General features: G+C 41.3%; 1 long non-coding RNA gene across 1 annotated transcript in view; it reads right to left on the reverse strand.

Moving 5' to 3' along the window:
• Positions 1-2,588: 2,588 nt before the first annotated feature.
• LOC132356944 (uncharacterized) overlaps positions 2,589-26,040 on the reverse strand; it is a 170,872-nt gene continuing 147,420 nt past the window's right edge. The window contains exons 2-4 of the long non-coding RNA XR_009500148.1: positions 19,349-19,475; positions 9,416-9,532; positions 2,589-2,624 (exon numbers count right to left, since the gene is read on the reverse strand). This is a non-coding gene — a long non-coding RNA (uncharacterized LOC132356944). The remainder of the gene's footprint in view (positions 2,625-9,415; positions 9,533-19,348; positions 19,476-26,040) is intronic.

Here is a 26,040-nt window from a genome sequence, read left to right on the forward strand (position 1 = left end):
ATCTTGGACTTCCCAGCCTCCAGAACCGTCAGAAATAAATTTTTGTTGTTTATAAGCCACCCAGTCTATGCTATTCTGTTATAGCATCCTGAACCGACCAAGACAACTTCCCACTGTTTCTGTCTATGCTGTTCTTCCCAATGTCAAAAATTGCCTCTGGCACTTATGAGATGGGGGTATAACACATTAATTCCTACCATACATTCAGATGAGGAAGCAACAATGACAGTACATTAAATTGGCCTAATGGACTCCACCAATTAGATTTCTTTCCCCACTGTCAACCATGCATAAGCACTATTAGCTGGATCTGAGGGCCTTTTCCTTCCCCAGGTCTGGTAGGATAGTGACTTGGGCATCTGTATCCAACAGAGCCATAAACGTTTGAATCCTTCACTTCCCCCAAATTCCCCTTGGATGGGTGTATAAGGTTTTCAATCCCACTTGGGGTTGGTAAAACCATGGCCCCATTTCTAAATCACTTTTTTCTTAAAGTGGCCAAGATTAGGGTAGAGGAGGGAGAGATTGGGGGCATGGAGGGAGAAAGTGGCTGTGTGCTATTAAGTAAAAAGGGCTTTGCATTTGAGCAGTGTGGCAGCAGCTCGTGATGCAACCAAACAAATTTCCAATGTTTTTAACCCACCCAAAACTTTACATTAAGCAGCAAAGTTCTTATGGCTGACACCATCGATTTCAGCTTTGGGGACCCCTTTACTCTAGTTATAGCTACATGGCTTCCTGGCTGGAGCTATTGGGTTTGCACCCCATGGCTGACACGGGCTTGGCTTGCACAGCAGCAACCTTCTTTGAGGACTCCACTTTAATCCAGGGCATCTGTTGCCCCATCACCAAGATAACATCTCTCCCTTTTTCTTTTTAATAAATTTATTTATCTATTTATTTATTTTTGGCTGCGTTGTGTCTTCATTGGGTCTTTGCGCGGGCTTTCTCTAGTTGTGGCAAGTGGAGGCTACTCTTCGTTGCAGTGGGTGGGCTTCTCATTGTGTTGGCTTCTCTTGTTGCGGAGCACAGGCTCTAGGCGCGTGGGCTTCAGTGGTTGTGGCACGCGGGCTTAGTTGTTCCGCGGCATGTGGGATCTTCCCAGACCAGGGCTCGAACCCGTGTCCCCTGCATTGGCAGGCAGATTCTTAACCACTGTGCCACCAGGGAAGTCCCAAGATAACATCTCTTATGTTCTCACCTGGTTTCAACATGAGGGGAGTTTTCCAGGGCAGCAGGGTTGACTGTAAGAATGTACCTAGGTTTGATTGGGTCAATTTCTCATTCTCCAGTGGGTCATCTTCACCAGAATTGTAAACCCAACCTTAGGCAGTAAGAGCCTGAAGACTAGTCAATGCCTCATCCGTGGCTTCCCATGGCCATTTTTCTGTCTTGGGGAAACCTCCCTGGGAGGCCCAAAGCTCTCTTATAGGAGCCAGAACCAACTGCAAAAATCCTCTGAGACCTTTCGTTGTCCTCTCCTAGTGGATCTAAGGCAAACATGATAGACTGCTGGAGGGGCTGAGCCAGAGGACAGCACAGCTCTTGCCTTCTTCCTTGAAAAGCATTATTAGCGTCACTCTCTCATCTTCCAAGTGAACCAGCCAAACTTCGAATGCTTTGTCTGGTTTCTGTCCATAATGTTCATGAATTCCCCTCCTTTCACACATCTCTGCAACTGTTGTGTGAAAGAGGACAGAATCTTTTGCGCACCTTGGACAAATCTTAGTGCTGTTATGTTGTATGTATTTACCATGAAAAAAATTTTTTTAATAAGACTAAATGAGAAAAACTAATCTAAGTAGTATTATAGTGTATGTATCCTTTGATGGAAGACAATTTCCCATAGGTCTCTCATGTTTATACACATCTTGCAAGTGAGGCAGTGACTATCTTTATTTTAATGTAGTCCCACTTGTTTATCTTCGATTTTGTTCCTCTGTTTCTGCTGTCATATCCAAAAAAAAATCATTGCAAAGGCCAATATCAAGGAAATTTTTCCCCTATGTATTCTTCTAGGAGTTTTACAGTTTTGGGTCTTACAATTAAGTCTTCAATTATTTTGAGTTAATTTTATTATATGATGTAAGATAGCAGTCCAGTTTCATTCTTCTGCATGTGGATATCCAGTTTTCCCAACAGCATTTACTGAAGAGACTATCCTTTCTCCATTATGTATTCTTGGTACCCTTAGCAAAGATTAGTTGACCATATATGTGTGGGTTTATTTCTGGTTTCTCTGTTTTGTCCCACTGGTCTATGTGTCTGTTTTTATGCCAGTACTATACTGTTTTAATTACTGTAGCTTTATAACATAGTTTGAAATCAGGAAGTGTGATGCCTCCAGCTTTGTTCTTCTTTATCAGGATTCCTTTGCCAATCAGTGTCTTTTGCAGTTCTATATGAATTTTAGGAATTTTTTCTATTTCTGTGAAAAACGCTATTGGGATTTTGAGAGGGATTACACTAAATCTGTAGATTGCTTTGGGAAGTATGGACATTTTAACAATATTAAGTCTTCCAATTGAAGTGGAGCAGAATATGAGACCCCGAAATATGCCTCTTTGCAAAAAAGAATTATCTTGACAGGTTATTTTTAAGAAACAGCAGGCACAGGAGAAGTTCTGAAAAACAAGTAGAAGTTATCCTTTTGTAAGGGACATTTACATTTATAAAGGAAATTTCCATTTGTGTGTCTCCCTCTCTGTACCAGGAAGATAATAATGGCTCTAAATCACAGGAAACGCTTATCAATGGAGAAGGCACCTACTTAAATCTGCATAACAACCTTACCCTTGTTTACTGTGCCTTTTCTGATAACCTCCCACAACTGGCTCCCTTGCCCTCCAACATATTTCTTTTGCCTTTAACTGAAGATAATATTTAAGGTGGTGTCTTGGGCCATTTCAGAGAGTAACTCAGTTTTCCTGGGTATCTACCAGGTATTCAAGAGGTAAACGTTATTAAACTTCTGTTTTTCTCTTGTTAATCTGTCTTTAATTATGGGGTGGGAGGGTGTGTCTCAACCAAGAACCTAGAAAGGTAGAAGGAAAATTATTTTTCCTTCCCTACACAATCCATGAACATGGGGATGTTTTCCATTTTTGTGTGTGTCTTCTTTAATTTCTTTCATCAATGATTTGTAGTTTTTGGTGTATAAGTCTTTCACTTCCTTGGTTAAGTTTATTCCTGAGTACTTTCTTATTTTTGATGCTATTTTATTTTATTTTTTATTATTATTTTTTATAATATATTTATTTATTTATTTATGGCTGTGTTGGGTCTTCATTGCTGTGTGCGGGCTTTCTCTAGTTGCGGCGAGCAGGGGCTACTCTTCGTTGCGGTGCACAGGGTTCTCATTGTGGTGGCTTCTCTTGTTGCAGAGCACAGGCTCTAGGTGCTCAGGCTTCAGTAGTTGTGGCTCGCAGGCTCTAGAGCACAGGCTCAGTAGTTGTGGTGCATGGGCTTAGTTGCTCTGTGGCATGTGGGATCTTCCTGGACCAGGGATCGAACCCATGTCCCCTGCATTGGCAGGCGGATTCTCAACCACTGTGCCACCAGGGAAGTCCCTTTGATGTTATTTTAAATGGGATTGTTTTCTTAACTTCCTTTTTGGATAGTTCATGGTTAGTGTATAGACGTGCAACTGATTTTTGTATGTTGATTTTATAAACTGAAACTTTACTGAATTCATATATTAGTTCTAACAGTTTTTTTGTGGAGTCTTTAGGATTTTCTACATATAAGATCATGTCATCTGCAAAGACAGACAATTTTACTTCTTCTTTTCTGATTTGTATGCCTTTTATTTATTTTTCTTGCTTGATTGCTCTGACTAGGACTTACAGTACTACACTGAATAGAAGTGGTGAGAGAGGGCACCCTTTTCTTGTTGCTGGTCTTAGAGAAAAAGCTTTCAACTTTTCATTGCTGAGTATGATGTTAGCTGTCAGCATTCATGTATGGTCTTCATTATGTTGAGGTACATTCCTTCTATACCTAATCTGTTAAGAGTTTTTACCATGAAAATGTACTGCTTTGATTACTGTAGCTTTGTAATATATTTTGAAATCAGGAAGTGTGACGCCTCCAGCTTTGTTCTTCTTTTTCAAGATTGTATTGGCTATTTGTGGTCCCTTGAAATTCTATATGAATTTTAGGATGCGTTTGTCTATTTCTGAAAAAAAAAAATCATTGGTATTTGGATAGCGATTGCACTGAATCTGTAGATTGCTTTGAGTAGTGTTAACATCTTAATGATATTAAGTTTCCCAATCCATGAACATGGGATGTGTTTCCATTTATTTATGTCTTTTAATTTTTTTCAGAAATGTTTTATAGTTTTCATTGTACAACTCTTTCATCTCCTCGGTTATTCCCAAGTATTTAAACATTTTTGATGCTATTGTAAATGACATCTGCAAAGACAATTTTACTACATTTGGATGCCTTTTATTTCTTTTTCTTGCCTAATTGCTCTGGCTAGAACTTTCAGTACTATGTTGAGTAGAAGTGGTGAAAGCAGGCACCCTTGCCTTGTTCCTGGTCTTAAAGGAAAAGCTTTCAGTCTTTCACCATTAAGTTTGATGTTTGTTATGTTTTTTTCATATATGGCTTTTATTACATTGAGGTAGTTTCCTTCTAGCCCCAGTTTGTTGAATGTTTTTATCATGAAAGGGTGTTGATTTTGTTAAATGCTTTCTCTGTATCAGTTGAGATAATCACGTGGGGTTTTTTCCCTTCATTCTGTTAGTGTGGCATATTATATTGACCAATTTTTGATGTTGAACTACCTTTGCATTTCAGGAATAAATTCCACTTGGTCATGGTATTTAATCTTTTTAATATGCTGCTGAATTAGGTTTGCTAGTATCTTGTTGAGGATTTTTTGCCTCAGTGTTCATAAGGGATGTTGGTCTGTAGTTTTCTTATGGTGCTTTGTCTGACTTTGGTATCAGGGTAATGCTGGCCTCATACAATGAGTTAGGAAGTGTTCTCGTCAATTTCTTGGAAAGGTTTGAGAGGGATTGGTGAGAGTTCTTCTTTGTTTGGTAGAATTCACCGGTGAGGCTACTGGGTCTAGGACTTTTCTTTGTTGGGAGATTTTTGATTACTGATTCAATTCCCTTACTAGTTTTAGGTCTATTTCATGTATTTTTTTCATGTGTGAATCTTTTTTCAAATCTTTTGCTGACTCATTAATTGCATTGTTTGTCTTATTGGGCTGTGTGCATTTTTTATGTACATTCAACATACAAGACGTTTATTAGATAGATGTATTGTGAATATTTTCTCTCAGTCTGTGGCCTTTTTCATTTTTTAAAATAAAGAGTAGAGGGACTTCCCTGGTGGCCCAGTGGCTAAGACTCCATGCTCCCAATGCAGGGGGCCCGGGTTCGATCCCTGGTCAGGGAACTATATCCCACATGCCGCAACTAAAGATTCCGCATGCTGCAACTAAAGATGCCACACGCCTCAGCGAAGATCCTGCATGCTGCAACTAAGACCCAGCACAGCCAAGTAAATATGCGTAAAAAAACCAGCTAATGTTTAAAAAAATAAAATAAAATAAAGAGTAGACGTTTTAATTTTGATAAAGTTCATTTTGTCAAATGTTTTTCTATTATGGTTGGTGTTTTTGATTTCCCATCTAAGAAATCTTTGCTTATCCTAAAACTGAGAACATTTTTTTCCAATTCTTTTTCTAGAAGTTTTATAGTCTTAGCTTTTATGTTAAGGCCTTTGAGCCATTTCAAGTTAATTTTTGTGTATGATATTAGCTAAAGGTCATGGTTCACCTTTTTCCACCTATCTTTTTTCCCTCTATACATCTTAGGTTCATTATCTGGGGCCCTGTAAATTAGACTAATAAAAGACAGATTAACAAGAGAAAAACAAGCAGAAGTTTATTAGCATGTGTATCATGCACACATGATACATGGGAGCACTCAAAGATGAGTAACTCAAAGGGGAGGTTAGAACTTGGGCTTATATAGTGTCAGAACAAAAGAACAATACATTTCTAGAGATGTAACAAGACAAAGGAGAAGGACTTTGAGTTTCTAGGGTGGAAAATTGTGGGAAGGCAAATGCTTGGGGAGAACTAATGGAAATTAAGGACTACTTAGTAAGGTTTGGTACACAGATTTCTTTGGCCCTGTCTCTGAGCTGATGAGGGTCTAGAGTTGTCCCCAGTTATTAACTTTTGTCATTCTTGGTAGAGAGGGGAGGGGGAGCACCTTTACAAATTTATATCCTGCTTTTAGGCAAATAGGGGGAGGGCAGAAAGCTTTTCTCGTATCTGCTTCTTCTCAATTGCCTTCAACTCAAAATGATCCTTATGGCACAGTGGCATATTTTGGAGTTGCATTTTCTGCTATCCTTCAACACTTAGCATTTATATTATAATTGCCCTTCACGTATCTTATTCCCTGCACTTCATCCTGATGTCCTCAAGTGTAGGAAATATTACTTTGTATCTCCAGTACCTAGTTCAGTGCCTGAAACACAGTAGGTGCTGAATTGAACTTTACCTTAAAATTACTGCACTTCACGCTTGCTTGACAGATGCCAGAAAATGAGTGTCCAAAAGAAATTATTCTCTGTCAACAAGCTCTAGAGGCCATAGTCCCTAATACAGTCCTTTATTCATAAATTTTTCATTTTGTAATTTATTTGTGTGAGCAAGAATTCATTGCTAATCTCTTGACAAACTGATTTACATTACAGTAAATTGTATCCTCACTCTGAGATTATTTGCATTTAAAAGTGAAGGCTGAAAAGGAGAATTCCTATTGCCAGGGAGGAATTCCAAGCATCTGTTGCTGGCCAATGAGGTGAATTTTTCTGAAGGGGCCAGAAACTGTTCAGGGGGGCAAATACCAAACCATACCATAGAAGGAAATGATTTTATTTTTATTGTAACTAGCAACAAGAACTATTCTGAAGATTTGAACAGAGACCTAAGGAGACTGAAATTTGGAAAAAACAAGGAGAGTGAATGTACTAGTAGTTAAAGAGTTAAAGCGAAATTATGCTTCTGCCTGCAGTTCCTGGGATTCTGTCCAAACAGCATGCTGTCAGCAGCATCAGCTAGCAGGAACGCATAATCTTCCATCCTTTGGTTTCAGTGAGTAATATTAGCTAAAAAAACACTCCAGATTTTTTGTGTTCATATGGTATAACTCACTTCAGACATGCCCCTTTCTCCAATAGTTACCTCCTACACTTGGGGAAATTTCTTTTCTTTCTTTCTCTCTTTCTCCCCCTCTCTTCCACCTCCCTTCCTCCCACTCTGTCTCTCTTTTTTTTTTTTTTTTTCCAATACAGTATCCAATTCAGGAAACCAACCAGCATCTCCCAGGACAAAAAGGTAGCTTTTCAGACTGTAATGTCACTTTTCTTTCATTACCATCATTCTTTGAGTTAAAGGAGCACCATGGCCTCAGGTTTTAACATTTCTGAAATCAAACGTACTACCTAACTCTTTTCTCCCCCCTTAAAATCTCTTATTAAATTGATGGTCAACTAATGACATGGCATCTTAGAATGGAGGACAGATATGCCATGGAAATGCCCTCACTGTCATTACCTTTATCCGAGGAACAAGGCAAAAAGACATCTCATTCCCTACACTACAGTGCAGTTCAAATCAACAAAATTTATTGAAGATTTATTACATGCAAAACTCCATGGTGTATATAGAGCTGAATAATTCAATTCAACCAAAGCATATTGAGGCTTAAATGCAGCTGGCACTAAGGTTACAAAGAATAAATCATGGCCCCAACTTTAAGTAGCTCAGTGTGGTCAGGGAGACAGTCTACAGATAATTATACACAGTATGATAAGCATTATAATGGAAGCTAAGAGGAAGAAACAATAAAAATTTTGTGTGGTGAATGGACATTTAAGTTCTTTACAGAGAACTGTGGTAGCTTTCAAACCCATTGCCTCATCCTGCAGTAAGTAATACATATTTTTAATTGAAGTTTTTATTGAGGTAATTGTGGATCCTCACGCAATTGTAAGAAATAACACAGAGAGATCCCATGTATGCTTTGCCCAGTTTCCACCAATGGTAATATTTTGGAAAACCGTATAATAATATCACAACTAGGATATTGATATAATCCACTGATATTATTCAGATTTCCCTAATTTTACTTGTACTTGTGTGTGTGTGTGTTAAGTTCTATACAGTATTATCACCTGTGTAGGCTTATCTATCCACCACCACAGTCAAGATACTGAATAGTCCCAACACCACAAGGATCCCTCCTCCCATTGCCCTTTTATAACCACACCCACCTCTCTCCCACTCCTGTCCCTGACTCCCTGCACAATTAATTTGTTCTACATTTCTAAAATTTTATCATTTCAAAAATGTTCTATAAATGCAATCACACAGTATGTAACCTTTTGAGATTGGCTTTTTATACTCAGCATAATTCTCTGGAGATTCAGCCATGGTATGGAATACTAGATGGTGTGAAATTTCATAGTATGGAATACACAGTCTGTTTACCATTCATCTGTTGAAGAACAGCTGGGCTGATTCTAGTTTTAGGCTATTACAAATAAAGCTGCTATGAACATTCACGTACAGGTTTTTGTGTGGACATAAGTTTTCATTTCTCTGGGATAATGCCCAGGAGTGTAATTGCTGAGTTTTATGGTAGTTGCATGTTTAATTTTTTGAGAAACTGATAAACTGTTTTCCAGAGTGCCTGTACAATTGTACACTCCCACCAGCAGCACATGAGAGATCCAGTATCTCTGTATCCTCTCCAGCATTTGGTGTTGTCACTATTTTCAATTTGTAGCCACTCAGGTATGTGTGTAGTGATATCTCATTGTGGTCTTAATTTGTATTTCCCTAATGGCTAATAATGTTCTACATCTTTTCATGTGTCTATTTGCCATCTGCATGTCCTCTTCAGTGAAGTGTCTCTTTATGTCTTTTGCCCATTTTCTAATTGGATTGTTTGTTTTCTTTACTGTTGGGTTTCGAGAGATTTTTTAAAAAATATATCCTAGATGGTAGTCCTTAGATATGTGGTTTGCAAATATTTTCTCCCAGGCTGTACCTTATCTTTTCAACCTTTTCACATAGACTTTCACAGATCAAAAGTTTTTAATTTTATTGAGGTCCAATTAATCAATGTTTCTTTTTATGGTTCATGCTTTTGGCATCAAGTCTAAGAACTCTGCCTAGCCCTAGATCCCCAAGATCTTCTCCTATGAGTGCATTCCACAAAAGCCTGCTACTAATTTCAGAGAAATCAAACTGGTGCTTAATGGAAAACAGGCAGTAAGTTAGAATTTAATAAGAATACTATATTAGTGTGCTTGGGCTGCCATAACAAAATGCCACAGAATAGGTGGCTTAGACAACAGGAATTTATTTACTCACAGTTCTGGAGGCTAGGAAGCCAAGACCAAGGTGTTGTCAGGATTTGTTTCTGGTGAGACCTCTTTACCTGGCTTGTAGACGGCCACCTTCTTGCCGTGTTTTCACATAGCCTTGTGTCTGTGTAAGGGGAGAGAGAGAGAGAGAGCTCTCTGGTATCTCTTCCTCTTCTTATAAGGACACCAGTCCCACTGGATTAGGGCCCCACACTTATGACCTCATTTAACCCTAATTACCTCCCTAAAGGCCTTGTCTTCAAATATAGTCAAGTTGTGGGTTAGAGCTTCAACATATGAATTTGATGGGGTTGGGGGGAATGATACAATTCATTCTATAACAAACACAGGCCCAGAGTGTTGGACCAGACAGTGCTGCCTGTCATGGCCAGCATTTCATGTGGGCATAGGTGCCAACACTGCCTGGTTTCAGAAGTTCCACTGAGTGAATGCCTATTAGTCCATGTGCTTGTCTGCTTAGCATATTCCTATTCCCCCCACCTCCCTGGTTTTCCAAGAATCACCCTGCCCCTCCCACTCTAGTAATGAGGTTCTTATCCTCAGACAGCTGACTTAGTACAATGTGCCCATGGCACCCTGGGCACAGTTGATTAGTCTGGAAAGGGACTAGATGCAAGCTGGGCCAATCACAATCCTTCCCTGGGAATTCTGACTCTTAAGACTTAAACTCACTTTGGCTTCTGTATCTAACTCAAGAACTCTAAGCTTGAGGGCCCTTGGTGGAGGCCATTTTCTGCCACGCAGCCCAGGAAGTGGGGATGGTGGATTTGCCATGAGAAAGAAAATGGAACAGATGCAAAGAAAGAGAGAAAGGCAGAAATAAGGGACAGAAAGCATTTCCGCCCCAATCCCTCTCTTGCTGTCTCCTGGCCTTGGGTACTATGGAACACCCCCAAATAAATTGCCCTTTTTGCTTTGAGGAAGGTGAAGGGGACAGGGAAGGATGGGGAGGAGAAAGCAGCTCCACGGACCTCCTGCCCAATCTCTCCACCCTACTTTCAGTCCCTTCGGAACTGCCCTTCTGGTTGGCACACTCTTTGAGCAGCTCTGTCTGTAAAATATAATGCAAGCCACATATGTAATGTTTAATGTTTTTGCAGCCATATTTTGAAAAGTAAAAAGAAACAGGTGAAATAAATTTTAATAAAATGTATTATTTAACCCAGTATATCCAAAATACTATCATTTCAACATGTAATCATTTCAACATGCAACACTGAATTTTTTAATGGCCCCAGGTGATTCTTACTCAAAAGGCTTGGGAAACATACTATTGGTTGCCTCAAGAGGCCTAGAAATTCCTCTGAAAGGTGGGGGCTAAAGGAGGGTCTACAGTCGGGCTAACCCCTGGGCCTCTCTATGGTGGCTCAGTGCCCTGGGCGAGGGCAGCCATGTGAGAATTCCAGGTTTCAATTTGCGACCAACTTGACCACCTCCCTAAGACCTCTTCTAAGTCTGTGATTCTAGTTAAATCACTGAAAGCTAAGAGTAGGGACTTCTTCATCAGTCTATCTATCTATCTATCTATCTATCTATCTATCTATCTATCTATCTACCTACCTACCTACCTACCTACCTACCTGTCTGTCCGTCCATCCGCCCGTCCATCCATCCATCCATCCATCCAACCATCTATCTCTATCATCTACCATCAGATGAGCTCTGGAGTCAGAAATCTCTGTCTTGCCTCTGTGTCTCTTAGCTCCATGACCTTGGGCAAGTTATCTCAACTTCTCTGAGATCTTCTTTTCACAGGTGTAAAATGGGGATAATGACAGTACCCACTTACTACTCAGAGGAAGAGGATTAAGCAAGTGAAGTATGCAAAATGTGAGAAGGGTGAAAAGCACAGTAGCATATGTTAAGTGCTCTATAATTGGTGGCTATTATTATGCACAGACTTCCTCCTAAAGGACTGACAGCTTTCTAACAGCTAATAGGAAGAACAGAAAACATAACATACAAAGAATAAAGGAACAGAAACACTTCAAATTTTGATGTGGAACAACACCTAAGGTTTAGCACAAAACTTCCAGCCACATTCGGGTTTCCACTTGAAGGCCAAAATAAAATGAAAGCCCTTTCCTTGTCTCAGCATCAATTTGCACTCTAAATTTTGAACATGGGCTATTCAAATGAAATTCTTCTTGTGGGGACTTCCCTGGTGGTGCAGTGGTTAAGAATCCGTCTGCCAATGCAGGGGACACGGGTTCATGCCCTGGTCCAGGAAGATCCCACATGCCACGGAGCAACTAAGCCCATGTGCCACAACTACTGAGCCTGCGCTCTAGAGCCTGTGAGATGCAACTACTGAGGCCGCATGCCGCAACTATTGAAGCCGTGCGCCTAGAGCCCATGCTCCGCAACAAGAGAAGCCCCCCTCTTGCCACAACTGGAGAAAGCCCACGCGCAGCAACAAAGACCCAACGCAGCCAAAAATAAATAAATTTATATAAAAAAAAGAAATTCTTCTCGTGTAATAGTCCTTTTTCCTTCCCTTTCCCATAGGTTGATGGAAGTCTGCAGACCTTTTAGCATCCTCATTAAACGCATCCACTTTCCATTTTCCCTACAAGTCACGACCCTTTGCTTCTGTCGTTCTGTCATTCTAAGTGACTTTCCTCTGTAGCATACATAAATCATTTTAAACAGACATTCTGGAAACTACTTCTCCTGTTGTTAAAAGAACCCCTAAGGTGATCCGTAAGTGCGTTTAGCTGGAGTCCACCCACATCCCCACCAAGCTAAATAAATGTCCCCATTACCATGGAAGGAAAGAAATAAACAGCAGAAAATTCAAGCTGGGAAAGAATTTAGAAAACATTCAACACAATCTTTCTTAAATATTGTACCTGAGGAACCTGGAGCCCAGAGAGATTGGCAGCACATGCTTCTAGTATGTTCCCCAAACACCCCCCCCCATCCCACACTTGCACAGCAGTCCTTGCGATGTTGCGTTATGGTCGTTAGTGTGTCTGTCTTGTCTGCTACCCTCTGAGATCATCGAAACAGGGATCGAGTCTTACACATCCAAGTCCCCAGCACTGTAACTTGAGACATAGTAGGTGGTGAGTAAATGTCTAATAAATGAGGTCTTTAGTGCCCATCTTCTGGGTTCCCAGGGCTTGTCTGTGTTCTCTGGTATGTATTTGCCCTTCCTGGGGCTGAATTTCTGTAAAATGCAGCTGAGTAGAGTGACTGGGGTTCCAGGCATAATGTGAAAAAAAAAAATTATCTGATGGGGATTCCAAAGTGTGATGAGAATTAGAAACCCTCAACCTACTGCACCTTAGACTGGCCATTTTCACTACCAAGCGGAGAGATCATGCCTGAGAATGAAGCCTAAAGAGAGGACATTGGAGTTAAGGGAAAGGGAGAAAGGCGTTTTTTCTGATGACATCATCTGAGGACCTGCAGCCAACCATGCCTGAATGAAGTCGGTACATCTGCATTTGGCTCTTATGAGTCAATATACTGGCTTTTCATTGAAGCCAAGCTGCGTGAGGCTTCTGTCACTTGCCACCAAAAGAACATTGGTTAATAAAATAAAGACCAAATAACTAGAGAACAATAAAAGTCAACCCATATACAGTGCTATACTGCATGGTACTGATCACAAAGGCAATAGAAGTCCAGAGGCGCAAGAGCTGGGGAGAAGTTAATGGACGTAATTGGAGTTGGACTAGGTCTGATCACTGTTGTAATAATAATGAAACATCAAGGACTGTGGCTGGTTACTTACAGTAGTATGGTATGGTATTGTACAGAATGGTATTGTATAGAATCAGGGGATATTAGATAAGAAGGGAAGAAGTGTGGGCCCACTGAAGTGCTAGCCTTTATCCTTTTTGAAGGTTATTAAGAGGGCTGATGGAGGGGGTAGAAAATCAATGTGGTGCAAGATTGTTAGGTTTGGAGAGTCATCCAAGTCTACCCTAGCATCTGGGCTGAACATACTCTATTCTCTAGAGCAGTGGTTCTCAACCTTGGTTGCACATTAGAATCACTTGGAGAGCTTTAAAAAAATCCAGATACCATATATACAATAGAATATTATTCAGCTATAAAAAAGGAGGGAAGCCTGCCATCTGCAACAACGTGGATGAAATTTGAGGGCATTATGCTAAGTAAAATAAGTCAGACAGAGAAAGACAAATACTGCATATCTCACTTATATGTGGAATCTGAAAAACTCAAACTCATAGAAGCAGAGTAGAATGGTGGTTACCAGGGGCTGGGGTGTGGGGGAAATGGGGAGATGTCCGTCAAATTGTACACATTTTCAACTGTAAGATGAGTAAGTTCTGGGGATCTAAAGTACAGCATAGTGACTAAAGTTAATGATACTGTATTGTGTACTTGAAATTTGCCAGGAGAGTAGATCTTAAAAATTTTTTAAATTATGAGGTGATGGATTTGTTAACTAACCTTAATGTGGTAATCACTTCACGATATATACTTATATCAGATCATTACCTTGAACACCCTAAACTTATACAATGTCATTGTCAATTATATCTCAATAAAGCTGGAAAAAATTCAGACACCCAGGCCACACTCTGACCAAGTTAACAGTATCACTGGAGGTGAGACCCAGGTATCAGTATTTTTTAAAACTCCCCAGGTGATTCCACTGTGCAGCCAGGTTTGAGAACAAGTGCTCTGGGGCAATGCTTCTCCAACTTTAATGTGCATGTGAATCTTGTTTAGGTTTGGAGCGGGGTCCAGAATTTAGGGCGTTAAGTGTAGTTTAGGGCAGTGGTGATGGTAGCGGGAAGGATGTTTCTTCCTACTCATCCAGCCAGACTTCCCAGAAATAATCTGTGGACAGCTAATGTGGTGAAAGGTGGATGGACTACATGATAATACCAGTTCTGATGCAGGATATAGGACGACCAACTATCCTTGTTTGCCTGCATCTCAGGGGTTTCCCAGGACCTGGAGCTTTCAATGCTAAAATAGGAAAGTCTGGGTAAATCGGGATGCTTAGTCACACTACCCATCCCTGACCTTCTGGCCAGTGAGGTTCTGGCCACAGCCATGTAGCTTTTCCAACCAAATAGGCACCATTGGTAAAGTGGGACAAACAGGACCAAAGAGGATGCTCTTGGGAAAGGAGAAGGGAATTGCTGGGCACGTAATCCTCCTTGAGGCATCAATAGATACAGGGGCAAGGGAAGGAAAACGAGTGCTCTGGCTTTGCCTGGCTCACAGGCGCCTAGCCAGGAGTGGGGAGGCCTAAAGACAGAATAGTCTTTGCTTTAACACAGAGAAACTGGAAGCTTCTCGATAATGCAGGGAATTCAAACTAGAGTGTACAGGAGAATTACCCAGGGAGCCCATTCGAAATGCAAACTTGGCCCCTCCCCTAAGAAAGTTTAATTCAAAAGGTCAAAGGCCTTTTAACTGGTATCTCAGGTGATTCCAGGCTATACTCTGAGAAACACTGATCCAAAGGTCTTGCCTGCCAGTAGTTTGGTCTGTTCAAGAAAGCTTTCCTGACCAAGGGATGGGCTGACCCAAAGAGACTCAGCAGAACTGGTAGGTGATGGGAAAGTTTCACAAAACAACAGGGCCAGATGGTCTCAGGAGTGAATTCTAGCGAATCTCTAAGGAACAGATAATTCTAATGTTTTTAGAGTTCCAGACCATAGACAAAGAAGGAAATACAATTCTATTAAGCCAAGATAACATCGAAATCAAACCTAGCAAAAATCACACACAAAAGAAAACTACAGACCTTTCTCACTCATGAATATCAAAATAAAAATCCGAAATAAAATATTGGCAAATAAAACCCAGCATCATATTAAAAGAATAAATTACTACCACCAAATGGGATTTATACAAAGAATACAAGGGTGGTTCAGTGTGCAAGAATGTATTACTATGATACGAGATATTAACAGAGCCAAAGAAAAATTCGCATGCCTATTTTTGTAAGCCATGCAACAGCATTCAATAAAATTCAACATCTACTCAATGTTTTTTTTTACAACCTAGATGTTATCTGATCTACCAAACCATAAACTTGGACATGCATTGCAGTTTTCAATTATAAAACAGAAGTGGAATATGTAAAACCAGGCTCTAATATGTCAGGAAAACAAGAGAAAACTGTCCAAGCAGGTGGCTCAGACTCCCATGGTACCTACTCTTACTGCTACTGTGCCTCTCATTCAGTTACACCTGTGGCCTCACGGCCTCCATTCCCGATGACCTGTTGGGTCCACTTCCCAAATGGGTCTGCATGGTATGCTGGCACCAGCCATGGTTGACTGCTATACTACACCCCCATTCAGGAGTGGCCCTGAAAATGGTGATGAAGGCAAATCCTCCCAGGAGGTAGAACGTTTGGTTGTTTATTTGTTGGGACCAAGACGGCCAGATGACTGGATCCACACTGGCTCGTGGGCAATGACAATTGGGTTATCCTATCGGTCAAGGACTAGGAAGGAACAAGATTGGAAAATTGGTGACAAGGCTGTCTTGAGGGCAGGTATGTGGATGGACCTCTGGGACTAAGCCCAAAATATGAAAGTTACCATATCCACGTAAATGCCCACCAGACAGCATCTACTGCAGAGGAGGCTCTCAGTAATTAGATAGACTGGATGACCCACCCCTGGATGTCAGCCAGCCTCTTCCTCCAGCTACCCTGCTGCTTACTCAGTGATCTTGTGAACTCAGTGTCATAACATCCACAACACAGACAGCAGAGGCCAACTCTGAGTCTTTCATATAGCGCCATTCTCTGAGGGGTCCAGGCTTGTGGGAGCAGACATGAACAGGACGTGAAGTCTGGTGTCAGTCTGACCCAGCTGAGCCCAGCCTAAATCAGCTGAACTACAACCCACCCACAGACCTGTGAGCAAGAAATAAAATGTTTGCTCTATTAAGCCACTGAGATTATGGTGCTGTTTGTTATGCAGCAGAAACCTAATATACTCCTTTTATTCATCCTCATTGAATTATCCTAATTTGACTGTGCCATCTGTTTCCTTTTAGAACCCTGACTGAATCACTGTCTTTTTGCAGATGACTCAAAGCTGCATAGATCTCCAGTTCAGACCTCTCTTCTTGGCCCCAGACCGATAGAGAGTCAGTGGTGTGCTCCATATCTCCTCTTAGTTATCAAAAAGGCACCTGAAACTCAACACTCACTCCTCTATCACGAACCTGGTCCTCCATCTCACTCAGCAGCACCACCCATTGAAGAAACCTGGGTACTCTCCTGGACACCCACCTCCCTGTCACCACTGTACTCAAACCATCACCAAGTCATGTTAGTTTAACCCCTTAAATATCTCTCAAATCTGTTTGCTTCTCTTTACCACAACCAGCAGCACTACCCTAGGCTAAACCACCAATATCTCTTATCTAAAATAACCTTCCGAATCTTGGCTATTAAGTGCCCATCAATAGATGAATGGATAAAGAAGATGTGATATATATCTCATGTGGAATATTACTCAGCCACAAAAAGTGAATGAAATCTTGCCATTTGCAATAACATGGATGGACCTAGAGGGTATTACGCTAAGTGAAATAAGTCAGACAGAGAAAGATAAATACTGTATGACTTCACCTATATGTGGAATCTAAAAAACAATCAAATGAACAAACAAAACAAAACAGAAACAGAGCAATAGATAAAGAGAACAGGTGGTTGCCAGAGGGGAGGGCGGTGGGGGAAAGAGAGAAATAAGTGAGGGAGATTAAGAGGTAAAAGCTTCCAGTTACAAAATAAATGAGTCTCAGGGATAAAATGTACAGTGTGGGGAATATAATCAATAATTATGTAATATCTTTGTATGGTGACAGATGGTAACTCGACTTATTGTGGCAATCTTTTTGAAATGTATAGAAATATTGAATCATGATATTGTTCACCAGCAACTAACATAGTGTTGTAGGTCAATTATAGTTCAAACACAAACAAACAAACAAACAAACAAACTCAGAGAAAAAGAGATCAGAACTGTGGTTACCAGAGGTGGGGAATGGGGGGAGGGGAGATTAGATGAAGGCAGTCAAAAGGTAATAAACTTGCAGTTATAAGTAAGTACTAGGGATGTAATGTACAACATGATTAACATAATTAACACTGCTGTGTGTTATATATGAAAGTTGTTGAGAGGAAATACTAAGAGTTCTCATCACAAGGAAAAAAAATTTTTTTCTTTTCCATTTATTTTGTATCTATATGAAAAGACGGATGTTCACTAAACTTACTGCAGTAATCATTTCATGCTGCACTAAGTCAAATTATTATGCTGTACACCTTAAACGTATAGAGTGCTGTATGTCAATTATATGTCAATAAAACTGGGAGGGAAAAGGAGATATAGCATTATAAAGATGTCAAATCTCTCTAATGTAATATACTTATTTAATAGGATCTTAATAAAAATGTCATCTGAGTTTTATTTTCATATAGAAGAACTGATTGTAAAGATCTAATAAAAATAAATAAATAAAATAAAAATAACCTCCCAATTAGCCCCTCTCTAGTTGGTTCTCCATACAGCAGTCAAAAAGTTCTTTTTGAAAATTCCATTTCAGTCACGTCCCATGCCCCAGTTGAAGACCACAGATGGCTTCCCATTGCTTTTAGGATAAAGAGCAGAGTATTTAACATAGGCCTCAAGGCTCTGGGTGGTGTGGCCTCGGCTCGGCTGCTTCATCCTCTGACTCTGCTCTCTGTATTTGCTATAAAAGACCACAAGGCCTCCTTAATTTGCTATGTGCCGTTTTACCCCTTCTGTTCCTTTTCCCTGTGAAGCTCTTCCTCTCCTCTCTGTCTTACTAACACCTGCTCATGCTTCACACCTCAGCCCAGGCATCACCTCTTCAAGGAAGCCCTCTCTGACTTCCCTAAGTCTGGCTCATAGCATGGCATATTTTACCTTTCTGTGACGGCTTGATTAATATTGATCGCCTCTCCCCGCTACCCCCGCCTGACCCACTATAATGTGATCTTCAGGAGGGCAGAGGCCATGTCTGATTTGAGTCATCACTGTATTCCCAGAACAGAGTCTGACACACCCTAGGGACTTGGCACCTATTTGTTAAATATTAATTAAATAAACCACTTGATGAATCAGGTATCGAGCTGAAACATCTCTATGGTTCATGTCAGCTCTAACCTCTGGGCTTCCTTTTCAGGTCCTGCCTGTAGGATAGAGGGGTGATGGGGAAAGCAGCCAACTAGGGTGAATTAGCTGTCTCCATGCAGTCAAAGTCATTGGTTAGAACTCGAAGAAGCCCTTTTCCTACTTCAAAGATCCTGCTAGGAACAGCGTGGCAGGCACCAGCAAGGGACTGGCCAGACAATTCTCAAGAAATGCTTGATACAGCAAGTGCCAGAAATCCTGGAACAGAGCCTTTTGCCAGGAGGTTCCCTGCCTTGTTGAGTGAGAGTGAGTGAGAGAGAGAGAGAGAGAGAGAGAGAGAGCTCTAAATGCCACTGATTAATCACCAAGGCCGATGCTCAGTCATTCCAGCACTCTGCAGCTGCTTCTTCTTCTTGTCAAGTCTTCACCCCCTTGTCCCTTCTAGAAAGACCTCAAGTAACTGCTGTCTTGAAACCTCCTCAGAAGGTTGGCTTGGCTGATGCCCAAATACCTCTTGTCCCATACCGAGATGTCAGGGAAGGAGGGAGTGATAAGTAGCTCTCCTAGCTCTCACACTGTATGATTCTGTTATTCTAAATTCTGAGGATTCCTTTTCCCTTTTAAAGAGTGAACTAGTGACACTTTGACAGCATGATTTGGACTCCCTCCAAGGGAAGGAGCTAGGGAACTCCATGTACATGAACCATCCTGCCACCCGGGGTGGAGGTGGTCCTTCAGTCCTTATCCCATGGCAAGGACAAACTCTCTCTCAAGGTCAGATAATGCTCTGAATCCATACTCACCAGGCAGCCGCCATTTCCAACAAAGCTTCTCCTGAGGCCCGGGAAGGAGGGCTTGGATGAGGGGGTCTGCACAATTTGGCCCTTATAAAGGGGTGTTGCTCTGGTTGTGAATTAAAAATCCAACATCCTGTGTGGAAAGAAGGCAGGAAAGGGGAATGAGTACACATGGCTGGGTTCTGAGTTTGACTGGTAGAAAAGGTATGTCTGTTCATAGGATGGAATACTATGTAGCAATGAAAACGGATGACCCAGAGCCACACCATCAACATGGACTCATTTTTTTTAATAAATTTATTTATTTTTGGCTGCGTTGGGTCTTCGTTGCTGCGCGCAGGCTTTTCTCTAGTTGTGGAGAGCGGGGGCTACTCTTCGTTGTGGTACACAGGCTTCTCATTGCGGTGGCTTCTCTTGTTGCGGAGCACGGGCTCTAGGCACGCGGGCTTCAGTAGTTGTGGCACGCGGGCTCAGTAGTTGTGGCTCGCGGGCTCTAGAGCACAGGCTCAGTAGTTGTGGCGCACGGGCTTAGTTGCTCTGCGGCATGTGGGATCTTCCCGGACCAGGGCTCGAACCCATGTCCCCTGCATTGGCAGGCGGATTCTTAACCACTGTGCCACCAGGGAAGCCCTGGACTCATTTTTAAAACATAATTTTGGAGGGAAAAAGCTAGTTGCAGAAGGATACATAGAGTGTGCTCCCATTTATAAAATGTTAACATGCAAAAATATATAAATCATTTAGTTTAAATATATATATCCCTAATGATTTATAATAGGATATAACATATAGGATTTATAGTATGTATATATATGATATATATGTAATAAAAATATAAAAATACACATGGAAATGATAACTTCAAATTTGTGGTTGTCTTGGGGGTAGAGAGGCTGAGCGTGAGAAGGGGTACACAGAAGGCTCCAACCATATCTGAAATGTTTTATACCTTAAGCTGTGTGTTTGTTATATTGTTCTGTATACTTTTTGTACATCTGAAATATTCCATGATGGTTTTTTTTAACCTTAGTTGTGGTAAAATGCACAGGTATAAAATTTACCATCTTTTTAAAAAAAATTTACCATCTTAACCATTTTTAAGTGTGTAGTTCAACCAATCCCCCAAACTATTTTTATCTTGCAAAACTGAAACCCTGTACCCATTAAGTAACAACTCCCCAATCTCCCCTCCCCCAACCCATAGCAACCACCATTCCATTTTCTGTATCTATGAATTTGGCTACTCTAGGTACCTAATACAATTGAAATTATACAGGATTTGTGTTTTTGTGACTGGCTTAAATTTTCATTTAGCATAATGTCGTCGAGGTTCATCCATGTTGTAGCGTGTGCCAGATTCCCTTCCTTTTTAAAGCTGAATAATATTCCATTGTATGGCTATATCACATTTTGTTTATCCATTCACTTATCAGTAGACACTTGGGTCCTATCTTTTGGCTATTGTGAGTAATGAGTGTACAAATGAACAAAATGAACATGAGTATACAAATATCTCCTTGAGACCCTGCTTTTGGTTATATACCCAGAAGTGGAATTGTTGGCCATGATGATTTTTTTTTTTTTTTGCTTTAGGCATTGTTTATCAAAAGAATAGAAAAGATAGAATAAAGCCAACAAAGGTACAATGTGACCTAAAGAACAATAAAAAATTATTAAAAAGCAAAAACAAAACAAGTAAGAAGATAGCATGTGAAAGGGTGGTCAAGAAAGGGCTCTTAGGAGATGTTGTCTGTAAGGAAACTAGATGGAAAAAAGGGGGTGTGCTTTGTAGATATCTGGAGCAAGAGGCTTCCAGGCAAAGGGAAGAGTCCATAAATAGCATATGTACTGCATCTGTTGGAGGACAGTGAATTTGTAGAGGTTCTAATAGGTCCCTAGAATGTAAACTAGGAGACAACATCACAAAGAGCATACATGCAGTAAATTCTATAGCTAAGAACTAGGACACGGGGATCAGACTGTCTGTCTATATCCTGGGCCATGATGATTTTTTAAAAGCAGAAAGAAAGCTTAGGTTTCAGGGGGCTTGAGAATAAAGTTAAACCACTGACTTGTATATTGATTGGGACGATTCCCTCAATTATGACCGGCCAAGTTACCAGTGTCCCATGAACAAAATCACTGCTGGGTCCAGGGACTTTCCTCTTGATTGCAGCTGAAGCTATAAATATTCTCACTTCTGCCACTGCATCACTGCTGGGCCCACCCCCGCTCCTTTCCCTTCTTCCTTCTGTCACTGCTGGGAAGCCCCATTTCTGACTGCAGAGGGAGGAAAGAAGGCAGCTGCATTTCTGTTCTCCCAAGTTGGAAATTAGAGTGGATTTTCACCAGGAAATAACACTACCCAATAAATGGTTTCCTGATCATCATTAATACTAGAGTCCCACTTCGTTATAGGTGACATGGGCTCCAGTGGCCTGCTTGGGAACCAAAGTCATTTGTAATGTGCTGAGGACAATCTGTTCTGAATTCTAAGACAGATTTGCCAACAAACTTTTGGAACGACATCAATTTTTAAGTTGTCAGTTCCCTACAAAGCCCTAGGGGGCCAAGCTAAGTTTTCCTTTGCTAGAGGGAATGACTCCAAGGAACCGAGGTTGCTGATGGGTGAAGTAAGACAGGGGAACTTCAGGGGAACTCCAAAAGAATTTCCTTGGAAACAAAATAACATCATGGCTCACCTGCCCAACTGCCTGAATTCTTTAGAGTATTCATGCTTCTACCAAAAAAAAAAAAAAAGCCTTTTTCTCTCCACTGCCCCACATTTTAAACATGAATGGCACAATAACAAACTCCAGTGAGAAGATCTGATAATTTGCCGCACAATGTGATTTCTAATTGCTTGAATAATACCGCACGGTGGAATAATTTCTTACCCAGTAAAAATGATTTCTCTTTGCCTGAGTGATAATATCCTGTTGAAATATAATGCTGTTCCAGACAGTGACTACATCATGTCTGGAGTCTTTTTTTCCCCCCAATATAACCTTTAAATGCTAAGCATTAGGAACGAGGCAGTAGCAAGTGATAAAACATGTTCCCAAATGAAGAGAATTCTTTGCGTCTATGCTGGAATCTTCTAACTACCCAATGTCCTTGGATAAAATAATGAGTCAATAAATTTACAACACACAGTCTTTGCTCTGTTCCTTTGGAGAAGATCAGTTGTGTGACAAGAATGGCAACGGATTTTTCCATAAAGCTGGGATGCTATATAACATCTGTATTTGGACAGGCACACACGCCATGCTGTTAATTTTAATGCCTCAATTTAATTCTTGTTCTGTGCATCGCCGGACTTATAAAAGCAGCTTTTTCTTTAAGAAAGTGAAATTGCAAGACATTTCTTATCCAGTGACATATTGTGCCCATAGGTGTGTAGAGCTTCAGGAATACAGAAGAAAGAGAAGATGTGGTCCCTGTTCTCAAGGAGTTCAGATGACGGGCAGTTCTTAGTAGTTCAGAGTGGAAAGGAGCCACACATCAGAGAGATGAGAAAAGGGAGGCCCAGAGAGGGAAACTGGCCTTCCCAAGGTTACAGAGTCATGGAATGGAATCGGTCAGATGAAAACCTGGTGTCCAGAACCAGAGCCCCAATGCTCCCTCTTCAGCACCAGCCCTTCACAACAGCCATGCGGAGACAGGCCCAACACTATGCTAGGTTCCAGTGTTTCTTCAGGCTGACAGCGTTCCCCGGCACGTGCCTTTCTCCATGGGATTCATGGGAGATGCCTTTGCTGGGTCCCTCTGATTGCAGCTCTTCTGGTGTGGATCATACACTGTTTCTCCAACTGCCGCTCCCTTTTTGGCCCTGGACTCTGGGGTGGAGGTGACGGGGGGGATGCTCTGTCCAGACTCTCAATATTGATGCCATTCTCTCTCCAAGAAGTCTTCTTGGGCAAGACTTCAAACTGCTCCAGATTTGACAAATACCACCCCCCATGACCCTGAAACCCCACTCCTGGGCATATCTGCATGTCCATATCTGTTCATAATAGCCCCAAATTGGAAACGACTCAAATGTCTACCGACTGTAGAATGGATACATAAGTTGTGGAATATTTACGCAATGGGATGCTTTACAGCAGTGAGAATAAACTATCTCCAACTACATGACTCTCATAAATATAATGTTGAGCAAATAAAGCCAGGCAGTAAAGGGTACATACTGTATGATTCCATTTATGTAAAGAACAGAAAGAGGCGAAACTAATCTATGCTCTCGGAGATCAGGAAAGGGGTTTTCCTTGGGGGGTAATGGTAGTGACTAAAATGGGGTACAAGGGTCCTCATGGGAGGCTGGTAATTTAATGTTCTGGCTTCACAGGGATGTTCAGTTTGTGAAAATTCATCAAGTTGTAAACCTATTTGTGCACATTTGAATATGGATCTTATATTTCCAAAAAGGTTAAGGAAAGAAGGCTCCAGCCTGATTCTTTATCCACCATGGCTCCCCTACGTGGGAGTGCTGGCTGAATCCCCCACAGCCCGTCTCTCCCCCGGCCACAGGCTGTCTTGAACTCAGGCTTCAGTCCAACCACAGGGAACACACTGCGACCTCTTTAAGGGGTCCCCTTAATGCACCCCCTCATGAAGCCGGAAGTTAGAGGGCAGCTCTCCCCCTCCCCCATCCCCGGGGGTGGGGGGAGGGATACTCGTAGCATGGCAACAGTCTTCCCCAAAGAATCCTCTTCACAAACTCTCCTTCCCTCTCCCCTTTCTTGATGCCTTTATAATCAAAATTGTTGAGGGCGTTTGAGATTCTTAAAGCATGTCTTTTGTAAAGTCTGCCTCTGTGTGCCTGTCCACACTCATTTTGGATTACAATGTCTTCCATATTGGTGCAAAATAGCATCAGAAAGGTCCCATGAGTAATGACTCACTGAATTCATATAGTGCTTGGAGTTTATAAAGATGATTCAGATCTCTTATCTTGGGAATTCCCTGGCGGTCCAGTGGTTAGGACTCAGCGCTCTCACTGCAGAGGGTCTGGTCTGAGAACTAAGATCCCACAAGCCACGTGGCCTGGCCAAAAAAAAAAAAAAGGATCTACTACCTTGCTTAATTTTCACAGCAACCCTATGAGGTAGATGTCTTCATTATCTTTCATGTTACAAGTGAGAGCATATATCCTTTTAAAGCCTTGTGCTGGGCATTTCACATGGCTCTTTTATTTGATTTTTGCAAGAACCATCAGAAGTAGATATTATCATCCAAGGTCCAGAGAGGCAAAATAACCTAACGCCAAATCAAGCAGTAGATTTGGTGAGGTGACCTGTCCTGCCTAAGGTCACACGGTTACTACTTTAGGACACTGGGATCCCAGGCTAGGTATTCTGCCTCCAGATTTGTTCTCTTTCCCCCCATCAAGAGAAGGCCAAGGTGGCAATGTACCAAAGCAAAGAGAGAAAAATCTGGGAAACGTCTACCCGCTGTTCTAGAACGTGAACTTTGGAAGGGGCAGGCTTGGGTTTGAATGGCAAATGTACTACGAGATTTAAGTTAGGTTATTTCACCTCTCTAGACCTTGGATGATAGAATCTACTTCTGATGGTTCCTGTGCAAAATACCTAGCACAAGTCTCTTAAAGGGTATTTGTTTCCTTCTCCTTTTGAACAAAGTTCTCCAGTCTAAGGAAGAGTACATGGGGAGGGATGATGAGCATTAACAAAAGAGTGGGATTGCTGGATCATATGGTAGTTCTACCTTCTTAGTTTCTTGAGAAACCTCCATACTATTTTCCACAGTGGTGGCACCAATTTACATTCCCACCAACAGTGTACAAGGGTTCCCTTTTCTCTACATCCTCACCAACATTTGCTATTTGTGGTCTTTTTGTTGATAGCCATTCTGACAGGTGTGAGGTAATATCTCAATGTGGTTTTGATTTGCCATATGATGATTTGCCTCTGATGATTAATGATGTTGAGCATCTTTTCATGTACCTGTTGGTCATCTGTATATCTTCTTTTGAAAAATGTCTATTCAGGTGGTCTGCCCATTTTTTAATCAGGTTGCTCGATGTTTTGATGTTGAGTTGTATGAACTATTTATATATTTTGGATATTAACCCCTTATTGGTCACATCATTTGCAAATATTTTCTCCCATTCGGTAGGTCATCTTTTTGTTTTGTCAGTGGTTTCCTTTGCTGTGCAAAAAGCTTTTAAGGTTAATGAGGTCCCATTTGTTTATTTTTGGTTTTGTTTCCTTTGCCTTAGGAAACAGATCCAAAAAAATAAAAACATTGCTGCTATTTATCTCAAAGAGTGTTCCGCCTATGTTTTCTTTATTTTTTAAAAAATTTTTATTTATTTTATTTATTTATTTTTGGCTGTGTTGGATCTTCATTGCTGCGTGCGGGCTTTCTCTAGTTGCGACGAGCAGGGGCTACTCTTTGTTGCGGTGTGTGCACTTCTCATTGTGGTGGCTTCTCGTGTTGCAGATCATGGGCTCTAGGCGCACAGGCTTCAGTAGTTGTGGCACACGGGCTTTAGTAGTTGTGGCTTGCGGGCTGTAGAGCACAGGCTCAGTAGTTGTGGCGCACGGGCTTAGTTGCTCTGTGGCATGTGGGATCTTCCCGGACCAGGGTTCAAACCCGTGTCCCCTGCATTGGCAGGTGGATTCTTAATCACTGTGCCACCAGGGGAGCCCCTGCCTATGTTTTCTTATTCCACT

Source organism: Balaenoptera ricei, chromosome X (assembly GCF_028023285.1).
Source record: "Balaenoptera ricei isolate mBalRic1 chromosome X, mBalRic1.hap2, whole genome shotgun sequence".
In the NCBI taxonomy this organism is placed as follows: Eukaryota; Metazoa; Chordata; class Mammalia; order Artiodactyla; family Balaenopteridae; genus Balaenoptera; species Balaenoptera ricei.